Below are 6000 nucleotides of genomic sequence, written 5' to 3'. Positions count from 1 at the left end.
CGTTTGGACAGCGCTGCCAGGGATGCCCAGGCTGGGATTGCTGGGGGGTCTGGGCAGGGCCAGGGGTGGGACTGGGTGATCCCTGTGGGTCCCTTCCCACTCAGGGTATTCCAGGATTCTCTGAATCTCTAGAAACATTTCAGCAATTTCCCAAGAAATGCCCAATCTGGAAGAAAACACAAATTAAAACTGGTTTTAATTGCTTAAATTAAACCTGGTTCCCCAGAGTCCAATATAGACCTTTTAAACTTCATTTTAAACTAAATCCTCTCTTATGGAAGTTCTTTTACTTCGTGTTTTCCTGTTATTTCATGACTAATCTATGGAATTATGCACTGACTAATCCCAGCATGTCATAATATGACACAGCATCATTTAAATCTCCTTCTCTTTTACCCAAAAATGTTATTTTTAACAGCATTAAGGGCAGTTGCTGCCTGGCACTGATCAAAACATCTTTTTTTCCCCTCATAGGATGGTTTGGTGCTTTGACACAGCAAAGAAAGGAAGATGAAATATTTCAGTCAGCTCTCAGCTGAAGTTACTCTAAATTATATTGAGAATCAAATAAAAAAGTCAAATGGAAGTGATGGGATGTTTGAACTGGGTGTCACTCTGTGTGTACAACACCACATGCAATTCCCAGAAACAGCTGAAAACTCCAAAAGGTACAAAATAAAACGGAATAAAAATAATTTTTAAATAAAACCCCCCCACTACAATGATATAAAATGAGGTTATTTCCCCAACAATCCCTAGAAACAGCTGAAAACTCTGAAAAATACAAAATAAAACAGAATAAAAAGAATTTTTAATTAAAAAACCCCCCACTACAATGATATAAAATGAGGTTATTTCCCCAACAATCCCTAGAAATAGGTGAAAACTCTGAAAAATACAAAATAGAAGAAAATAATAATAATTTTTAAATAAAAAAACCCCACTACAATGATATAAAATGAGGTCATTTCCCAACAGTTCCCAGAAACAGCTGAGAACTTGGAAAGATACAAAAGAAAACAGAATAAAAAACATTTTTAAATTAAAACCCCACTACAATTAAAAATATAAATATACAAATAAAAGGAGGTTATTTCCTCAACAATTCCCAGAAATAGCTGAAAACTCTGCAAGATACAAAATAAAAACTGAATAAAAAAATTTTTTTTTAATAAAAAAGCCCCAGTACAATCCTGGAAAACGAGGTTTCCCAAACAAAAGGTGCAGCAGGAGCAAAAGAGCCGCGATCCGTTTGATCCTGCCGCGATTTATGATCCCAAATGGGTGGGAAAAGCCTCTCTCTCTGAAGCTCCAGCGGCCACTGCTGGGAGAGCAGCAATCAAAAAGGAATTGGCTCGGGAATTGTGTCCCTCAAAGGGAAGGAAGTGATAAAAACCAGCCGGGATTCCAAGTTCTCCTCATTTCCGCAGCACTTCTGTGTCGCTCCTCGGGAACGATCGCTCCTGGTCTCCGGGGTTTCCTCAATAACCTTCAGGTGACCCGGGATACTCCGGGATCATTTGAAATTCCAGGAGAACCGGATTCCATGTGCAGTCTCTCCAGGACTGCTCATTTATAGGGAAAGGTTTTCATGGAATCCCAGAATATCCTGAGTTGGGAAGGACCCACAGGGATCACCCAGTCCCACCCCTGGCCCTGCAGGAACATCCCACCAATCCCAGCCTGGGCATCCCTGGCAGCGCTGTCCAAACGCTCCTGGAGCTCTTTTAATTTTAATTAGGCTTTAAAGAATTAAAGAATAAAATAAAGGTGCAGCTTTCCAGGCACTCAAACGTCCTTTGGAATGTGGGGCCGCTATCACATTCCCAGGAGACACCAGGCCTGACCAGGATTTTCCAAGCTGATGTCCCCAGCAATTAAAAGAGAAGAAAAGAGGGAAAATTAAAAAGAAATAAATCTGGGACACTGGAAGGTGTCCCTGCCCATGGCAGGGGGTGGGAATGGGATGAGCTTTAAGCTCCTGTCCAACCCAAACCATTCCATGGTTCCCACTTTTCCCACCTGGAAGAGGAAGGGCTTTGGAAGGATAAATGGAAGGAATTCTAATGAAGAGAAGAGAAAAGAGCTCCATCCCCAGGAGCAGCTCCATGCTCCAGATTGGATTTGGAGAACATATTCCAGTCAGATTCCAGAGTGGGATGGGATCAGGGACAGTGCCAGCAGAGCCCCACAGCTTCTCAGGAGGGAAACAAATGCTGGAAGCTGCAGGATGCCTGATTCGTGTCTTAATATTGCCCTGATTTCACTGGGAAACATTCCAACAAAACCAGTGGTTACGGGGAACTGAGAGGCACCTGATCTGCTCCATAATCTCTGCAGGGAATATCCCAGAATCCCAGAATTACTGAGGTGGGAAGAGCCCTCCAGGATCACCCAGTGCCACCCCAGCAGCACCAGCAGCACCCCAAAGCCTGTCCCCAAGGACCACATCCAGACTCCTCCTGAGCACTCCCAGAGACAGTGACTCCAGCACTCCCTGGGCAGCTCATCCCAAGGCCTCACCACTCTGGCAGGGAAAAATTGTTTCCAATCTCCAACCTGAGCCTCCCCTGGTGCCATTTGAGGCCATTTCCTCTCCCCCTGTCCCTGCCCCCTCCTGGCAGGGACTTGTGCAGAGCCACAAGGTCCCCCCTGAGCCTCCTTTGCTCCAGCCTGAGCCCCTTTCCCAGCTCCCTCAGCCGCTCCTGGGGCTCCAGCCCCTTCCCAGCTCCCTTCCCTGCCCTGGACACGCTCCAGCCCCTCCAGGGCTCTCCTGCAGGAGCCAGAACTGGACCCTCCTGTCAGGGATTTGAGGTTTTATTTCCATGTCATTGAGTTTTCCTTGGATCTGTGGGAGAACCTGGGTTCACTTTGCTTGCCCTGCTGATTTCACTCCAACTCAGAGACTCGCTTGACTCCATCCAGCTCCAGAAATCAGAGCTTTCTGCAGAGTTCTCCTGAAAGATTCCTAACAAACGTTCCTTGGAAGATAATGACAAAGCAACTCTTGGCAGAGAGAAGATTTTCCAGGTGGCCAATTAACTTTAATGAGTTTTCTGCTCTTTTTTGTGTCCCTTATTTGAAAACACCTCGTGGGGGTTGGTTGGAGCCTTCTGGAGTTTCGGGAAGGCTGCTGGCTTCTCCAGGCTGGAGTGGTTTAGGCAATCCTAGGGAGAGATGGAGACTTTCTCTGACTTCAGATAAACAGGTGCCATTTGTTTGTGACATCTCACAAAGCGCTGGCCGTGCCTGGGAGTGCAGACAGGGCTGAGATGGAAATGCCTGGATCCTCTTTTGTCCCTTGGCCATTTCTCTGTAGCTTTTTCTCCAGTGCTTTTTTTTTGTTTTGGTACAAAGAAGTTCAATTTTAGTTTTTCATTTGAGCGTCATTGTCAGAAACCAAACCAATCCTGGCCCTGTGCCAGGAAACTGCACTTTGGAGGTATTTGCACTTCATTTGCTTTCAAACTGCATCAGGTGTCTCCTGTAATTAAATTAATTTCCACCTATTCTTCTTCACTCCTCTCACCTCTCCTTCGGTGCATTCCTGAAGCAATTGCAGCTCTTTGGAATTCTTCTCATTGAGTGTTTCTGTCACTGGCAGTGGCCAGGGAGCTGCTTGAGGAATGTTCTGTCCCTGGATTTCTGAGTATGAGCCCAGGGGTGCCCAGGTGGGCAAGAACATCGTGGCCTGGATCAGGAATTGTGTGTCCAGCAGGAGCAGGGCAGGGATTGTCCCTCTGTGCTGGGCACTGAGAGGCCCCTCGAGGGCTGTGCCCAGTTCTGGCTCCTGCAGGAGAGCCCTGGAGGGGCTGGAGCGTGTCCAGGGCAGGGAAGGGAGCTGGGAAGGGGCTGGAGCCCCAGGAGCGGCTGAGGGAGCTGGGAAAGGGGCTCAGGCTGGAGCAAAGGAGGCTCAGGGGGGACCTTGTGGCTCTGCACAAGTCCCTGACAGGAGGGGGCAGCCGGGGGGGTCGGGCTCTGCTGCCAGGGAACAGGGACAGGAGGAGAGGGAACGGCCTCAGGCTGGGCCAGGGCAGGCTCAGGGTGGGCAGCAGCAGGAATTTCCCCATGGAAAGGGAGCTCAGGCCTTGGGAAGAGCTGCCCAGGGAGGTTTGGAGTGCCCATCCCTGGAGGTGTCCCAGGAAGGGCTGGAGGTGGCACTCAGTGCTCTGGGCTGGGGACAAGGTGGGCATGGGGCACAGCTGGGCCTGGCTGGGCTGGGAGGGCTTTTCCAGCCTCAGGGGTTCTGGGATTCTGTGAAAACAAAGCATTGCACGTGTTTGGAGGAACGAGGCACCTTGGTGAACCCCCGGACTCGATTTCATCCTCCCAAAAATCCCTCAGCAAATACTTTTGGTCAAGCCCTGTGCCACGGGACTCCAGCTGGTCCATGTGGTTTGGCCACACTTCCCATTGAAAGAACCCATAACATTTCTGTGGATTCTCACATGAGGAACACCACTATTGTCCTTTCCTAAATGCCAGCGTTCAGGGACTGTGCAATTCCCACCAGAATAACCCTGGGAGGGGGCTCGTGCTCCTCACAGTGCAATTAAGGAGGTCTTCGAGACCACAGCTGTTTTTAGAGCTCCCCGAGGTCGGCAGGAATGTCCCGGGCAGTGGGGATTGGGATGCTGGGATTTACAACCCCTCTCCCAGTCACTCGGATTACTCAGAGTCAGTGGAGGCTGGGGAGCAGAAAATCCTACACGGGGAGAAGTGTTGGATTCCTCAGCAGTGATTCACCCTCCCAGCACAGAGAAATCAGCACCTAAAGGGCTCCAGGAGAGCTGGAGAGGGACTGGGGACAAGGCATGGAGGGCCAGGAGCCAGGGAATGGCTTCCCAGTGCCAGAGGGCAGGGCTGGATGGGAGATTGGGCAGGAATTGTTCCCTGGCAGGGTGGGCAGGCCCTGGCACAGGGTGCCCAGAGCAGCTGGGGCTGCCCCTGGATCCCTGGCAGTGCCCAAGGCCAGGCTGGACATTGGGGCTTGGAGCAGCCTGGCACAGTGGGAGGTGTCCCTGCCATGGCAGGGGTGGCACTGGATGGGCTTTAAGGTTCCTCCTGACCCAAACCATTCTGGAATTCCATGGTTCTATAATTCCAGGTGCTGGCTCCCAGCACACAGAGCTCAGGGCAGAGCTCTGGATTAGTCCCAGCACCTGGAATTTTCTGGCATCACAAACCAGGGTTACACAGTCCAGAGAAGTGAGAACCTTCACGCAGCCCTCAGAGGGGACAGACAGGGAGCAACCACAGCCAGGGAGGCGTCACCTGGAGCAGGTCTGGGAACACCACAGCTCTGAGAGCAAACAAATCAATGTTGTGACCAGAGACTACGAAACTGATGCAGAAAATGCTCTTAATAAATCTGTTTTAACCCATTCTAATCAGAGTTTTGTTGTATATCCAGTGGTGCCAGTGACAGGACAGGAGGAGCAGCAGCCATGAACTAAACCACAACAAATTCCACCCCAGCAGGAGGAAGAAGGTCTTTCCATGGAGCCCTGGAACAGCTGCCCAGGGAGGTGATGGATTCTCCCTCTCTGGAGACATCCCAACCCCACCTGGATATGTTCCTGTGTCACCTGCTCCAGGTGACCCTGCCTGGGCAGGGGTTGGACTGGGTGATCTCCAGAAGGTCCCTCCAAGCCTGGTAATTCTGGGATTCTGTGATCTCAACCCTTGGAGCACCACACTGGGTGCCAAAAAGGACCTCGTGGTTTAACCTGGCAGCCAAAGCCCACCCAGACACGTGGGCACCCTCAGTGCCAGGGGATGGGGAGGGACCCAGAAAAAAGGGAAAACTTGTGGGCTGAGATGAAGACAGGTTAATAGGACACAAAAATAAGGGAAAGACACGGAATCATGGAATGGTTCGGGCTGGAAGGGACCTTAAACTCATCTTGTTCCAACCCCAGACACCTTCCACTGTCCCAGGGTGCTCCAAGCCCTGTCCAAGCTGGCCTGGGACACTGCCAGGGATGAGGAGCTGAGTGT

This window comes from Corvus cornix, chromosome 1, assembly GCF_000738735.6.
Source record: "Corvus cornix cornix isolate S_Up_H32 chromosome 1, ASM73873v5, whole genome shotgun sequence".
NCBI lineage: Eukaryota > Metazoa > Chordata > Aves > Passeriformes > Corvidae > Corvus > Corvus cornix.
This window is presented reverse-complemented; position numbering follows the sequence as displayed.